Consider the following 15,813-nt stretch of genomic DNA (forward strand, 5'->3'; position numbering starts at 1 on the left):
TGACCTATTTGCTGGGCTTCAAACAACCACTCATTCTTTGTTTACGCCTACGCCGCACCTTCATCTCGCTTTGCCTCGCTGCAGCCAGGAGACCAAGGGGGGGGAAGTCACGAGGGAAAAATATAGTCCTAAAATACAAGCAGAAAAAACAGGACAGTGTGTAAAATTTTCCAACCTAATTTTCCAAAAATTACTTTATTTTATTTTCTTTGTTTCTCACATTATGACTTTAGAAAATAACATTTTTCTTTAATATTTCAACTGTATGCTACTAAAATTATGTATTTTTTCCCTCATGTTATGAGTTACAACTTTTTCAAAATATTTTGACTTTATTCTCCCAAAATTAATTAAAACTGTTTTTTTTTCCTTGTTTTTTTACTTTTACGGCAGAAAAAAAGGTTCCCCTCGCATTCCGCACGGAAGTGGTAGGTTTGTGGCTTCTTGCTTTGTCCATTTGAAACCCTTTCTTAAGTTTGGAAGAAATCAACTCAAGGCTGAGTAGTTAGCTTGATAGCTAGCATAATATTTGTGCAATCCGGTGTAAGCAATGAATAACAGGAGCGTAAAGGTGACTATAGGGATGTTATTTCATGTCGAGAGGGCTCTAATAATGTTAAAAGCCGTATTTAGAAAGTCTTGAACAGGTTTTCTCTGCTCTAACTATGAACACGTTTTAATATCGATCATTTATGATGGTCGGGTCTAGAAGCAATGAACGGCTACAAGGAAGGGAGCGGAGCAGCGTGTGGGATTGGACGTCTCAGTGGAGCGCTTGACAAGGAGGCCTGCTGGTCAAGTGTTGCAGAAGAAGATGGTGATGTAAGTCACTCTGCCCGTCGCCTTGCAGGAATTCACGGCTGGATGGAACTAAATATATGTCAGCCATCTCCGTTTACTGCCGCCTTTCTCTTATTCTTCACCGGCAAGCAGGACGGGACAGCGACATCTCACATGGGGTTCTCTGGGGGGATGGGGAGCCCCTGAGGAGCGGGCAGGGCGGCTGAGACGAAGAAGGGCTCAGGTTTTGTCATTTGGCATCAATCTCTCTCGTCTGTCAGCCCTTAAAGCCCAAACTCCTGACCCCTGCCCCGCCCTGCTGTGTTTGCCCCCAACCCGTCCCAAGACTAACTGAATGAATCCTCAATGAACATGTTTGGACTCTTCCCTCTTTCATCCTCTCTAATGTGCTTTTTATTGCTTTAGCTTCTCCTCGCCGGCGTGTGCATTCTCCCCCACTTGTTGCTATCTGCCGCTCCCATCACTTCATTTCCCTCCTCTTGCAGCTACAAAGTGTCTTCATCCGTCTCCCTTGCAGTGACTGAGTGCTCTGTCAGTGAGCCACCTCTCTGAAGTGAAGGATGGATTGCTCTGGGAACAAAGAGGCCCACTTGTTCCACCTCACGTGCGTTGCACCTAGTCCGCTCCTTTCCAAAAGAGACCGCGAGCCAGGGAGTCCCGGTCGGGAAAAATATAGAATGAGACAAACCGCTTGTGACACGGTCGTCTTTTCGCATTTCCTTGAGCCATTAATCCTGCCAGGCCGTGCTTGGCGGCTGTCCTCCCTGGACGGGAACCTCATTGGACGATTCATTTTCCCCTCTTTTTACTGTGCTAGAACAAAAAAGGCAGAGGGGACCTTCTGGTAGCTAAAACAATGTCCTTTTGTCTGTTACGCAAACGATAGTCCTTTGTTCACAAAGTGGGAAGGAAAAACAGGAAATACAGTGTTCCCTCACCTATCACCATTTCTCAAAAATACACTCGTGATCAAAATGTTAAAACCAGTTGAAAAACTGCAAAAATGTACATTTTGCGCTGTTGGATCTTAAGGAGGTTCTAAGTAGAGATTCAAAATGCAAAAAGAAGAAATGGGAGTGAGACAAAAAATGTCATGAGTTGCAAACGAGCATTAAAGGAAAAGTCCACTTTTTTTTTTAATTTTGCCCATCATCCGAAATCCTTATGTGAGACAACACACGTCTCTCTTTTCTGCTTGTTCTAAAGATAGCAAAACAGCTCAAAAGAGGCAGCTAAGAATGCACGTAATGGGATGCATCGATTCCTCCTGCTGAAAAAAACCTCCACAAAGCAGCAACAACGCTCCGTTTACGTCATGTGACCAGCATATTAACCGCTACAGCAACATTGATATTAACATTGTTATGCCCAAGAACTACGTTACTGGCGTAGTGACACCTCGCCACACCACACTGGCTAGCTACTAGCTGGCTAGCAACTAGCTTCACCACACACTCGCTCACAATGCCTCAGGCCACTAGCAAAAGGTAACGCTACATACTGGAGCTGCCGCCACTGCTGCTGTGTTTTTGTTTTTAATGCTAGGTGTAGCGTTGCTATGTAAAATCAATGCTTATCAGTTAGCCTCAAATTTATGTCTTCTAACTTAAGAAGCCACTTACCACTTCCAGTATGAAGCAGGAAGTATGAAGCAGGCCACGCCATTGGTTGACTTCATGGCTTGCAGTGTTAAGGTAATGTCATGTAAGCTAATATCCCAAGGCTTGTCTTCACTGCCCCCTAGTGACCAGAATACTACATATGACTTGTATTTCATGTCTTGACTAGTAATAGACCACAGTCTACCCACAGCCATCATTTATTCATTCATTCATTTCTGAAAAACTGCGATATAGCGAGAGAGCAGTCCTTGAACTGCAATATTGCGAAGGATTACTGTATTTTTTACTTTACTGTCCTTTTTACGCCAAACTGGAGGGTTTTTTTAACCAAGTAATTGTTTTGTTTTTCGGGGAATAGAGGTGAAGGGGGGGATGTTGATCCACACCAGCTGGACTCCTCCTCCTCAAAAGGTATTCCACTTTATCTTTTCCTCCCTCCATCATTCACTGTCCCTTGTCCATCGGCGTCCCGCGGTTCTCCCATTAAAGAGAGTATCTGTTGAACCCCCTTCTCATCCTTTTGCCACTCCATCTTCATCCATCCTCTCTCTCCTTTTTTTAATAGCTCCCCTCCCAGAGGTCGAGGTCCTGGCTCGCTTCCACCGAGCTGTCGTTGGAATTGCGTGATGCGCCACGGCATGCTCAACCTGAGTGCTGTGCCATTCTTTTCCATATCTTTTTGTCCTAATCCGTCCCTTTAGATGTGGCGTCGCCTTTAACACCGGTGGCAGATTGAGTGCTGAGGAGTATTTCAGGACGCAGGCGGAGTTGTGACACCCGCTTTTGTCTGCAGCGATGACACGGCTGACATCAGCGCCACGGCGCCGCTTAACGACAGACTCAAAAAAGGTTGTGTGTCGGTGCTTTGAAGCAGGAGGCCCTACCCTCATGTAGGGGTGGAGTGGGGGGGACCACGGTCCCATCATTCAATCACCACTGGCAGCTTTGATGCTGCGTTCATTTGGGGGCCCATTGTGGCGGCGGGTCCATTCACAGGCGCTGCTGGGTCATCAAAACAAGAGCGCGACAAACGTCAACAAACGCCGAAACGGAGTCGTGATCATTCCAAAAAATATTACACGAATGTTGCAAGTTTGAACAAGCAATCCGAAATGTTTTTATAAAGCGCTCGTTGAAATGCCGCATCGACACCACCCTGCGTTTTCAAAACCTTCAAAATAAGGCACTGGTTATGGGGGGGGGGAGGCATCTTCCTTTAATTCTTGGAACCGAATATGTTTCCTTCACGTGGGGCGGTTTAGAATTCCACTGACTGTATTTGTTCACACCGGGGGGGGGGGTCCAGAGTTTTTCCAGCGACGGCCACATAGTGAAAAATGAAAGGATGCTACTTTGCCACTTTCACATCAAATCCAAGTTTATTTGTAAACATCCCAGTGGGGGCCGAGGTGCTTCACAAGACTCCGAACAGCGTAGAGCAAATGAGAACAGGGTGAGATCCAATCAAATAGAATGAAAACAACTAATGCTAATAAAAACACGTGCACAGAATCACAACTAAAATACATTTAATCATCGTGTGTCAAAAGCCAGTCTCAATGAATGAGATTTCAAAACGGAGAACGAACAGATGGTAGCGCAGGTGGAAGGGACTTCCAAAGTGTGGGGGCAAACGCGGCAAAAAGCACGATCCCCCCAGTTTTTGTATTTCATCCTCGGGACTTCCAATGTGTGTTGAGAAGAGCGCAGGGCCCTGCAGTGGTGACGGACACTTAAAAGCTCCGCCTAGTATGCTGGAGCAGGGCCATTAAGGGCCTTGGACGCAAATAAAAGGACTTTCAAACTGACTCGAGACTGGACTGGGATTTTTTCCTCATCATATTATGATTTTATGCTCACAAAATTGAGACTTTTTTCTTGTTAGAATGTGACTTTATTCTTGTAAAATGACAGCTTTTTTTCCCATTTCGGTTGTTTTTCTTTTTCAACTATTTCAGCAACTTTCTTCTCATCATTTCGACTTCATTCCGTAATATTTGGACTTTATACTCGTAATATTTGAATTTTTCCACAACCTACTTTTCCACAAATTAAACCTTTGTTGTTTTGTTTGTTTCTCATATTACAACTTTTTTAAAAAGATGCCTTTTTATCTTTAATATTTCAACTTTAGGCTACTAAAATGTTTTTTATCGTTCCTGATATTACAACCTGATTCTGGTAAGATGACTTTTCCTCCTGATGTTTCACCTTGACTTTGTTCTTGTCAAGTGCCTGCAGGTTCTTCCATTTATTTACATACGGTATTTAATTGTCTTGTTAAATTACATTTTTAGAATGTGCCGCGGGCTACAAATGGCCCCCAGGCCACATTTTGAATACCCATGCATTAGAGTTTCATACTTTGCACTTGACCTTGTTTTCATGCGGATGTTTGTGCCACATAGAAATGTGCAGCTTTCCAAACTATTACCACCAGCATTATTGAATGCTTTTCAGAAACAAACACACACACACACACACACACACACACACACAGTCACCTCCGAGGTGAACCCAGGGGGATGGGAAACCAGGGTGAAGAGAGCGGCCGTGGGCAGCAGTGGGCAAGACACGCTGGCACCGGCTTCTTTGAGAGCTGCCTACCTGAGGCTTGGTGTCATCCGTGTGGGTGTGGCGTCAGACGCCAGCAGCGTGTCCCCTGAGTGCCTCCTCACCTCCATGCGGCTATGGGGGTGGGGGCCGAGGGACAGAGCCTCTCGAAATCACCTCCCTGCGAGGATGGGACCGGCGCCCAGACAAGGTCATACCAGGCCAAGTCAGTCCTGAGCGGAGGCATATCGCTAAGGGGCTTTGGACCCCACTCCATCCGGTAAGTGTCAACACAACGCTCGTGTGTGTGTGTGTGCGTGTGTGTGTGTGTATGTGTGCGTGTTTTCACAAAATATCACTTCTGTGATACAGTATACTGGCTGTTGTGTCAGATAATCATTTGTATCAATTGCAATTGCCTTCAGATGGTGTGTGGAAGTTGGCGCCGAGCTGAGAAAAAATGAAATGCAGTAATCCCTCCGTTACCACGGTTCCTTCTTTACAAATGCAACCCTTTGGTAGTTTGAGGGTAGAAAACCGGTTTACGGCCTTCTAAATAATTTTTTTAACATTATTAGAGCCCTCTAGCCATTAAATAACACCCCCATAGTCACCTTTACACTCCTATTACACAATATAGGAGACATAAGAGAAAACAAGACATAAGGGTGCGCGATAATTATAGTGAATAAAATAAAATATAAAATAAAAAGATCAACAAGCTCTGCATATTTACAAATAGTGTGTAAAAATATAAGTAAATACAAGAACATTTACGCTTTTACTGGCAGGTGAGGTATTGTAGAGCTGGATGGTGTGTGGAATGAATGAGGTCCTGTAGCGTTCACTGTGGGAATGGAACTGGAGGAGTCTGTTGGAAAATGAATATTTTACGTCATTTTTCCATTTTTATGCTTGAAAATGCCTCATTTAGGCAAAAAAGGCATAGAATCTGTTTAAATGTGCATATTTTGTACTAATAATAGGCCGTAACCTTGCTTGTAAGGTTTTATGACGGCTACAGTTTGACTCCATTTCCATGATTTCCTATTGGAAGAATTGTGAATTGATCTTCATTCACCCTCTTACTGCCCTCATACTAAACATAGCCTACGTGGGACCGTGGCTTCGTTTCGATGGCTTTGATGCACTCATGTTCCGCCGCCGCTCCACCATCTCTTCCCCTGCGCAACGGCCGCGGTTTGGCCTCGCCTCCGTGACCCCTCCGTGGAACCACCGCAGGCGCACATCTTTAGCACGTGTCAATATTAGTTTTAGGATTATTTCTAGGATGAAATCCCTGAAGAGATTGCACTGCTCGACATAAAATAATGTGGAAGAATGTGAGGAACTGTGGAGGAGCCATGAATGAATATTTATTATTTGCATGATAAATACAAGGTGATTTAACTCGGGCATGGTGTGGGCAGCTAAATTTGGATGAAGTGAACATGTAACCTCAGCCCAGAATAGCTCTCAGTGAAGAAGTCACATTGGGCCTTTTTTGTTGTTTGCTTCTGGGAGAGCTCAATCTTCCATCCAAGGAAGATCTCCGGCAAATCCGTTCTGGAGAGAATGAACCTGGGGCTCCCCGTGCTGCCTGGGTGGTCAGGTCACTCACATGTCAGTCAAAAAAATGTTAACAAGACTTTCTGATGAAGAAGGGGAGATGAAATCGTCCGTGTTGGAAGGGATGTGCAGTAATTCCATGATCCCGCAATTACTCCCAGGTGGAAGCGCCCGGCAGGCCAGCGGAACTTTCTGATTGCTTTGAAGCACATTAGTCACGCCATTAGAAAACACCAAAAACATATACCGTATGTATATATCTATGGAGATATAGATATGTATATATAGATATGCTAAGAGGTTATATATCTATTTCAAGAAAAAGCATCTCCTGTGATGTGCTGTAGGTGAAAAAGCCTATTAATATCAATTCACTCTTTTGCCCCATTTTTCTTAACTAATCTTTGTCAATTTTCTGTTCCTAATATTATGACTATGTCCCCATAATATTTGGACTTTTTTCCCCATAATATTAACTTTTCCCCCCACCTCATTTTTCAAAAGTGACAACTTTATTTTGTTTTGTTTCTTATATTTTTTTCTTTACTATTTCAACTCGATGCTACCAAAATGACTTTATTTTTCTTCCTAAAATGACAAGTTTACTCTTGTAAAATGTTGTTAGAATATGACTTTTTTTCTCTTCATATTTTGACTTTATTCCTGTGAAATTGCAGCTGTTTTCTTTTTTATTTTCCAACTACTTTTTTGCTAATTAAATTAACATAAATCATTTTTGGTAAACCTAATTTTCCAAAAATTACATCTGAATGTTTGTTTTGTTTCTTATGATGTTACGACTTTTACAAAAAAAAAAGTATTTTTTCTTCAATATTTCAACCCTCTGCTACTAAAATGACATTTTTCTTCATAATATTAAAAGTTTATTCTTGTAAAATTGCAACTTTTTTCCTCTTAATATTTTCACTTTATGAAATTACAGCTGTTTTACATTTCTGCTGTTTTTTTATTTTAATTTTCTTCTCATAATATTTGGACTTTATTCTCTTCTATAACTTTTTCTGCCACCTAGTTTTCCAAAAATGACATACGAATGCGTTGTTTTGCTTGTTTCTCATAATATTACAACTTTTACAAAATAAAGTATTTTTTGCAATATTTCAACCCTCTGCTACTAAAATGACATTTTTCTTCATAATATTAAAAGTTTATTCTTGTAAAATTGCAACTTTTTCCCTCGTTAGAATCCGACTTTTGTCTTTTGATATGTTGACTTATTTTCGTCAAATTGCGGCTGTTTTCCCCCCCTTTGTGTTGTGGCTCGACGCGAGGACGACTCAAAGGCAGAGTTGGCAGGCAGGTGTGAAGGAAAGGTATAAAACGTGGGGGGGTCCGTACACAAGAAAGGCAAAGGTATGCAAATACGGCAGGCACAAGGGGAGGTCCAAAAAACCAAGCAAGGGTCCAAAACCAAGATATGCCAGGACATGACTTGAGCCAACAACAAACTTGCAGCTCACAGGAGGAAGCAGAGGGTAGAAATCAGAGGTGATGAGGAGCACCTGCAGCTGCACCATCAGGCAGGGGGAGGGGTTGACTTATGACTTATTCTTGCTAGATTACAACTTTTTTTCTCTTCATATTTTGACTCGTAAAATTATTTTAGATTTTTGCTGTTTCTTTTCGTCATTTGGAATGTGCCGCAGTACCTCCGGTACCACCGATACAGCTTATACAGTACCTCCAGTACCACCGATACAGCTTATACAGTACCTCTAGTACTACCGATACAGCTTATACAGTACCTCCAGTACTACCGATACAGCTTATACAGTATCTCCAGTACCACCGATACAGCTTATACAGTACCTCCAGTACTACCGATACAGCTTATACAGTATCTCCAGTACCACCGATACAGCTTATACAGTACCTCCAGTACTACTGATACAGCTTATACAGTACCTCCAGTACTACCATTACAGCTTATACAGTACCTCCAGTACTACCATTACAGCTTATACAGTACCTCCAGTACCACCAATACAGCTTATACAGTACATCCAGTACCACCGATACAGCTTATACAGTACCTCTAGTACTACCGATACAGCTTATACAGTACCTCCAGTACTACCGATACAGCTTATACAGTACCTCCAGTACCACCGATACATCTTATACAGTATCTCCAGTACCACCGATACAGCTTATACAGTACCTCCAGTACCACCGATACAGCTTATACAGTACCTCCAGTACCACCAATACAGCTTATACAGTACCTCCAGTACTACCGATACAGCTTATACAGTACCTCTAGTACTACCGATACAGCTTATACAGTACCTCCAGTACTACCGATACAGCTTATACAGTACCTCCAGTACTACTGATACAGCTTATACAGTACCTCCAGTACTACCATTACAGCTTATACAGTACCTCCAGTACTACCATTACAGCTTATACAGTACCTCCAGTACCACCAATACAGCTTATACAGTACATCCAGTACCACCGATACAGCTTATACAGTACCTCCAGTACTACCGATACAGCTTATACAGTACCTCCAGTACTACCGATACAGTTTATACAGTACCTCCAGTACCACCGATACAGCTTATACAGTACCTCCAGTACCACCGATACATCTTATACAGTATCTCCAGTACCACCGATACAGCTTATACAGTACCTCCAGTACCACCGATACAGCTTATACAGTACCTCCAGTACCACCAATACAGCTTATACAGTACCTCCAGTACTACTGATACAGCTTATACAGTACCTCCAGTACCACTGATACAGCTTATACAGTACCTCCAGTACTACTGATACAGCTTATACAGTACCTCCAGTACCACCAATACAGCTTATACAGTACCTCCAGTACTACCGATACAGCTTATACAGTACCTCTAGTACTACCGATACAGCTTATACAGTACCTCCAGTACTACCGATACAGCTTATACAGTACCTCCAGTACTACCGATACAGCTTATACAGTACCTCCAGTACTACTGATACAGCTTATACAGTACCTCCAGTACTACCATTACAGCTTATACAGTACCTCCAGTACTACCATTACAGCTTATACAGTACCTCCAGTACCACCAATACAGCTTATACAGTACATCCAGTACCACCGATACAGCTTATACAGTACCTCCAGTACTACCGATACAGCTTATACAGTACCTCCAGTACCACCGATACAGCTTATACAGTACCTCCAGTACCACCGATACATCTTATACAGTATCTCCAGTACCACCGATACAGCTTATACAGTACCTCCAGTACCACCGATACAGCTTATACAGTACCTCCAGTACCACCAATACAGCTTATACAGTACCTCCAGTACTACTGATACAGCTTATACAGTACCTCCAGTACCACTGATACAGCTTATACAGTACCTCCAGTACTACTGATACAGCTTATACAGTACCTCCAGTACCACCAATACAGCTTATACAGTACCTCCAGTACTACTGATACAGCTTATACAGTACCTCCAGTACCACCAATACAGCTTATACAGTACCTCCAGTACTACCGATACAGCTTATACAGTACCTCTAGTACTACCGATACAGCTTATACAGTACCTCCAGTACTACCGATACAGCTTATACAGTACCTCCAGTACTACTGATACAGCTTATACAGTACCTCCAGTACTACCATTACAGCTTATACAGTACCTCCAGTACTACCATTACAGCTTATACAGTACCTCCAGTACCACCAATACAGCTTATACAGTACATCCAGTACCACCGATACAGCTTATACAGTACCTCCAGTACTACCGATACAGCTTATACAGTACCTCCAGTACCACCGATACAGCTTATACAGTACCTCCAGTACCACCGATACATCTTATACAGTATCTCCAGTACCACCGATACAGCTTATACAGTACCTCCAGTACCACCGATACAGCTTATACAGTACCTCCAGTACCACCAATACAGCTTATACAGTACCTCCAGTACTACTGATACAGCTTATACAGTACCTCCAGTACCACTGATACAGCTTATACAGTACCTCCAGTACTACTGATACAGCTTATACAGTACCTCCAGTACCACCAATACAGCTTATACAGTACCTCCAGTACTACTGATACAGCTTATACAGTACCTCCAGTACCACCAATACAGCTTATACAGTACCTCCAGTACTACTGATACAGCTTATACAGTACCTCCAGTACCACCAATACAGCTTATACAGTACCTCCAGTACGTGGCTGATAAATGAGGTCATGTATATCACATCTTCGTCCACTGAGAGACGACCCCCTCTTTTCTCTCAGCTTTTTTAAGCAAGCAATTAAGGCGCAAGAGACTTCATCTCCAAAGTATGCAATCCCTTAAGGCTTCTAAGCTTTTCCTGCAGATCTTAAAGTAACAGTGAGTGCGTCTCGTGTTAGACCAGTACATACTAGAACGACAGCAGTCTGGGGACTCAGTCAGTGTTGACTCTTGAACGTCGCATCCTGGCTGTAATTCATTGACTCTTTCCTGTGTAAATCCAATAATATCCCACTTGAAGCCTTTGTGCTCGTGTTTGCCTTGGATGGATGACAGCTACAAAGCACCGCGCCCTTTGAAGCCTTGGCCGGAGATCCCCAAGGGCGAGCAGCCTGTGAGTGAGTGAATGAATGAATGAATGAATGAATGAATGAATGAATGAATGAATGAACGGAGTCAGGCAAGCTAAGTCAACTTTTCCAGGTAAGGCGTTGTAGGTAAACGCAATGCATCACTCAGGGCGGCAGCGGGTTCAAAAGTTCAAAGGTCGCAGTGCACTGACTGCAAAAGGCTGGTTGACGCGGGATAAAAATCACTGCAACACAGAAGCAAAGTCCTGTCAAGTCCAAGTGATGACTGTATTTTATGAACAGGAAGACACACGACAGGACAGGGTTACAGTAATCATTCGCCATTTTGTGCTTCCAGTTCCGTGCACACACACAGTTTAGTTCCACAGGTGAAAATAGTAAATAGTTCATGGTGTTATATTTGTAAATAAATAGTTATTTTGATGTGCTTGATATGTATCTTTTCACAAGAAGCTGGTTAAAGCTGGCTAAAGTGATTTTATGCGACTAAAATGATGTTATTTTTCCCTCGTGATATTATCAGGTTATTCTCGTAAAATTATTACTTTTTCTTGTTTGATTACAACCCTTTTCTCATAATATTTTGACTTTTTCTTGTAAAATTACTGCTGATTTTTCAAGTTTTTTTTAAATATTGTATTCTATACAATAAATATTCATTCATTCATTTTCTGTGCTGCTTGTCCTCATTAGGGTTGGGGGTACAATCCTGTGAATATAATTTTAGAATGTGCCGCGGGCCAATAAAAAAACACCTGTGGCTGCAAATGGCCCCCAGGCCGCACTCTGGGCGCCCGTCGCAAGCAAAAGGTGTGAAAAAGACCGAATTGCCGTTGAAGACAGGACAACGGCACCTGAAACACACTGAAGCGCTTTCAGACGTTGAGTCATTGGTGGGCGTCTATGACACAACTTGAAGACTCCCTGCGGCCCCCACCCAAGTGTCTTTTTGCACCACCCGTCTACCGTCCACTAGAAAACACACCAGTCGGAAAGCTACAACCACAACGCCCCAATGCTCTTATTCACACACACGTTGGGAGGCGGGGGTGAAGCGGGGCAGCAGTAGCAGTAAATTGGTACCGGCGTCCGTCAGGAGCCCCATGACTCACTCGCTGGAAAAGCCAACGTTGATATCCATCAAACGTGGTTGTGGCCGATGGGAGCCCCCTTGCAGCAACACACACACACTCTCAGTCACACACGCTAATTGTTGTGTGGCGGGATAACGGCGTGTCATGCCGAGAGCCTCAACAAGCCATGAGTGACCCTTCAGGGACTTTTTTACAGGGTGCTCCTCTAATCTTCAATCATCTCTTTGTCAGCTGAAAGCGCCGAGGCTGACACCTGAATGGGAAGGTTTGCACACATGGAAAGAACCAGGGCGGGGGGGTTGAGTTAGAACGGCTTCCTCCGCTTTGGGGTTTGTGTGGAGTCGGCATGACGTGCGTATCCTTGCCGGCTGCGTCCACGTGTCCACGGGTGGGAAGGCTGGGCTGTCCCCGAGTGGGACAAAAGAGCGCTGGATGACATCAAGGCTGGATGGACGGGCATGGGAGAGAGAAGCAAAAAATCCAAAAGGCTCCTCCTGCTCTTATTTCAACTTCATGAAACATATCATAATATTTTCACAAATGTATTTTTATGTATGGAGTGCGTTAAAAAGACACCAAGCTTCAAAAAAATGATGTATTTGTAAAAAATGTATTCATTCATTCATTCATTCATTAAAAGAACAATTAAATTACACTTTAAAAAAGTACAAGTAAATTAAAATAAATACAAATAAAATAAACAAAAACAAAAGGATAGCAAAAACAAAAAATAAGTAAATAAATATAAATAAAACTACAAATAAAGAAAATAATTCAAATGAATAAATCAAATGAGGAAAACCATTGAGAATGAAGAGGTGGTGGTACGTTATTAAAAGCACTTTAAAAAGGCGGGGTTTTAGCAGTCTTTTGAAGGTTGTAAACTCGGGGGGGGTTGGGGCCGAGATGCACGGTGTGTTTCCTTTCAAACCGATTCTAATAACTCATCAATGTTAGATCTACTTTGTTAAATGGAGATTTAAGTGTGGTTCGTGCGCACGAGGAGGTAAGAAGGACTGCAACAAATGAGGGTTTGTTGATTTGTCCTGATGAAATATCACATGACTACCACCACATCACATCACCACTACCAGCAGAACCAGAGCATAGACGGGGAGGAGCCACCTGGCGTGGCCCAGCAAGGTGCACCGTATTCGGGTACACGCTCATGGCAGCCGATGTGAAAGAGACGTTTCCCATGAAGTCCACGTAATTAACAAGTCGTGCTGGTGGTGCTTGTGTGGGGGGTGTTGCGTACGTCAGGAACATTTCTAAATTAAATGTGTGACTCGCTTGTCGCGTCAAAATAAAAGCACTGTGTCTTCCTCGGTGTTCTGATTTTGTGTCGGAGTGAGTCATCCCCAACAATCTTTTGTTAGGCTACACGGGCGCAGACCCCTGGGGCGTCTCACGTCCTGGTTTCGGGGGCGCCCGTCCATGCATCCCACTCGTGACCTCGCCAAGGTCAGCAGGTGAAGGTTTTGTCGTCGTGCTGCTCCCGCGGACCCCGAGCGGGCAGGTGGCTTCCCGCTTCTTTTGGATTTGTTACGTGCGCGTGTGAGCGTTGGTCACGAGCACGCGAGGAAGTGAGAACAGCTTGTCCCAGAAGAGGCCAAAGGCCCACCCACCCACACACACACACGCACACACACACGCACACACACACACACACACACACACACACACCTGCAGCGGATCTGCAGAGAGCATCGCTGACATCTGGAGAGGCGATAACACGCGTAGAGGAGGACGAAAGATGAAACAGAACAGGAGGGTCTCACTCAGCCTCCAGACTTTGTTTTTTCATGGTTTTCCCATCAAAATGAAGAGGAGGAGGAGGGGGAGGGGGGGGGAGGAACAATGCAGCGCACACGCGTGCAGAGAAACGCACTGTCAGCGCTTTTAGCAACCCAGAGGAAAAGGGGCGGGGCGGGCGAATCAAAGCGGAGGGATGAGTGAAAGATATTTCACGACTATGATGCAAAACATGCGTGGACACGATCTGAGCGGGAGGCCGCTTTTTCAACTCTCGGCGTGTACGGTTCTGTGCAAAAGTCTCGGGTCACCACGAGCGGCTTACTTGGAGTCGCATGAAATAGAAAACACGGCAACAACTGAAATCCAAACAAGTCAAGCTCAGAAATACTTCTTGGCATCAGAAAGATATTTTTGATCTTGGTATGTTGGAGCGGGGGTGTCCAGAGTTTCTCTGGGGAGGGCCACATAGCGAAAAATGAAAGGATGCACTTTGCATCCATCCATCCATCCATCCATCCATCCATCCATCCATCCATCCATCCATCCATCCATCTTCTATGTTCTGATCCTCACGAGGGCCGCAGGTATGCTGGAGCCTATCCCGGCTGACTTTGGGCGAGAGGCGGGGTACACCCCGGACCGGTCACCAGCCAATATTTTGTAAAGCAGTGCTTCTCAATTATCTTCTGTCATGCCCCCACTGGGGGACACAAATGCTTTGGCACCCCACCCCCGTATCGAAATACATGTCCATTGATTTAACTGAACTGGCATGTGCACATACAGGAGATCAGGAAGACCTGCGTTGGCATCTCTGTGTGGAGTTGGCATGTGCCCCCGGGCATGCGTGGGTTTTCTCCGGGTGCTCCGGTTTCCATTCCAAAAACATGCATGTTAGCTTCCTTGTCCAGAGGTGTGAATGTTTGTCATGTGCCCTCTGATTGGCTGGCGACCAGTCCAGGGTGTACCCCGCCTCTGGCGCCAAGTCAGCTGGGGTAGGCTCCAAACAGATTTATTTTGTGTAGCTTGTTCATATTTTGCAGGTTTTTTTTAAATTTTCCAACTATTTCAACTTCTTCCTTTGCGTCATTTTGACTTTATTCTCGTAATATTTTGACTCTTTCCGCAACCCAATTTTCCAAAAATGACAACTTTATTTTGTTTTGTTTCTTTACAAACTTGAAGAACGTTCCTGTAATATTTCACTCCGAATAAGATTACCACCTTGTGTCGTTAGATTGCAGCGTTTTCTTCTAACATTCTGACTTTATTCTGGTCAAATTATAACTGCTTCTTGTTATTTCTGCTGGTTTGGGGTTTCCAACTATTTGCATGTAAACGCTTTTTCAGCATTTATGACTTTATTCCCATAATATTTGGACTTTAATCTCATAACATAACTTTTTCCAGAATCTAATTTTCCAAAAATGACAACTTTGTTTTGTTTTACTTCTCATAATATTCTGTCTCTTTAATATTTCAATTGGGTTTTTTCTCATCATATTTTATTTGATATTATATTTATTGATATTTCCTACAACGTAATTCTTTTGTTTTACTTTTCCCGGACTGTCAACTCCACATCCGGTGTGACTCTTAAGGTGTCAGGGAGTGAGGTTTGCAAAGTCGGACGGAGCCAAGTGTCTCCTGTATGAACTTCAACGATAAATGTTATCCACGAGGAGACTGAGGGCGGCAAAGTGGAGACTGTGGAGCGTAGCAGCATAAGCTAACGTTTGTCCCTTCTAGCCACGGATCCTCCAATGCTACAATGACGCAACCAGGAAAGGGTCCTGGC

This window comes from Dunckerocampus dactyliophorus, chromosome 18, assembly GCF_027744805.1.
Source record: "Dunckerocampus dactyliophorus isolate RoL2022-P2 chromosome 18, RoL_Ddac_1.1, whole genome shotgun sequence".
Taxonomy (NCBI): Eukaryota; Metazoa; Chordata; class Actinopteri; order Syngnathiformes; family Syngnathidae; genus Dunckerocampus; species Dunckerocampus dactyliophorus.